Source organism: Hylaeus volcanicus, unplaced genomic scaffold (assembly GCF_026283585.1).
Source record: "Hylaeus volcanicus isolate JK05 unplaced genomic scaffold, UHH_iyHylVolc1.0_haploid 13287, whole genome shotgun sequence".
Lineage (NCBI taxonomy): Eukaryota > Metazoa > Arthropoda > Insecta > Hymenoptera > Colletidae > Hylaeus > Hylaeus volcanicus.
The window spans coordinates 851-2,454 of NW_026531367.1; the positions used below are offsets into that span (position 1 = coordinate 851).

Sequence of the window (1,604 nt, forward strand, 5' to 3'; positions counted from 1 at the left end):
CAAAAATGGTAAAGAACTTTTCAGTTCCTGCGTATACAAGGAATTAATTCTGAGAAGAGAACTCAGATGTTAATTAACACATTATACGTTTACTGATTACTGCCATCATCTTCTGTTCTATTTTGTCATGTCGGTCAATTCCTAGTTGCCGTCTCCAGCTTATACACTTCACATTTCCATTCAAAGCATTTCTATTTCAGATGATGAGCTCATCGTTTTCATACTTTACTGTATTATATTCAGTTCAAACTACTGGTTAGGTATAATAGTCGTGGCGGTAGTATCATAGAGTAGGGGCACTCAGAGTCATCCACGATTATAGAATTCATTTGATTTAATATGGAATATCTTGACGAAGACTCATCTCCAGGTAACGTATCTGTGCCTTCAGCAGCAATTGCTCTTAAATATTAATATATAGTAACTTGAGAACATTTGAAAATGGATTTTCAACTGATACGGTTCCAGAACAGTTCATCGACCATTTCATTTTACTTCGTTAACCTTACTCTAATGAGAAAAACTTTATTTGGCAGATATACGTCGACCACTCTCCGAACACGTTTCATAAAGTGTACGTGGAGTATGTGATATGTTATCATAGAGGATATTTAGAAAGGAGAAAGTTTCTTTGAAATTGTGTTAATAATTCAAGTGCAGCACGCCATGGTATACATTACCACTTGACGTAGAAAAATTTTGGCCATTGAGACTGCAAACAACTTCGAACGGTTGCATTCCTACGTAACTATAATTTACGTTTTATCGGTGCAGAAATTCGTCGTAGTAGTATTGGAGAGCTCGAAGACAGTTACTTCTTAACCATCTTTTAACCTCTTGTATATTGTTTAAGTAAGATTGAATGTATCTACTTTTTAGCGCGCGATGTTAAAAAGCCAATTACATTTATTGATCGATCTGCTATCATTCTAGGAAAGGATGGTTGATTACATATTGCACCAAAAAAATTAATTTCTATATTTGCAAATGTTTACTTAGAACATTATCTTAATAAAATACATACGAAGTCGAAAAGATCCTCAATCGTGATCAAATTGGAAGTAAAATTGTGTTGCTTTGTCATTAACTTGACTTTTTCTTTTTATTTCAGGTAAGTCACACAACTTATAAACAAGCCTCCAGCTAAATTCTAAAATATTTTCTCTATTCAGATATTTAAGATTATTGTTCATTGTTAATGAGGAGGTATTGAATGTTACATAAATTCTCAAATCTTCTTTTATTCGACAACAGTGTATATTATTATATTTAAATAATCGAAGCGAACAAATAAAAATTCATTTCTTGTTAGAATAATCATTTACTAATATGTGACAATCTACATGTCGATTCACTAATCGGGGGAATAATTCCTAATAATTAGGATTGGCCTGTTAAAACAATTCTTTAATCTGATTAAACCTAACCATTATTTAAATTTCTACGTACCTGCATTTCCAAGATGAAACACGCAGTCTAGAAGGAAGCTTTTTGAATACATCTCAAAATATTTCAATCCTAGTTACAGCTATTTGCAATGGAACACATGAATCTTCGAAAACCTGTTCCTTGGTTCGTCTCGATGTTTCAATTATTCTTCGAAG

The 1,604-nt window shown here is 32.7% G+C and overlaps 1 long non-coding RNA gene across 2 annotated transcripts; it reads left to right on the plus strand.

Annotated features, from left to right (window-relative positions):
- The first annotated feature begins 353 nt into the window (after window positions 1–353).
- On the plus strand, window positions 354–1,589 carry LOC128882101 (uncharacterized). 2 transcript variants are annotated; one of them, XR_008458291.1, is made up of 4 exons: window positions 354–370; window positions 537–852; window positions 934–1,111; window positions 1,523–1,589. It is a non-coding gene; the product is annotated as an uncharacterized LOC128882101 (long non-coding RNA). The 2 variants fall into 2 exon arrangements; XR_008458290.1 differs by lacking the exon at window positions 1,523–1,589 and adding an exon at window positions 1,173–1,500.
- The last annotated feature ends 15 nt before the right edge of the window (window positions 1,590–1,604 follow it).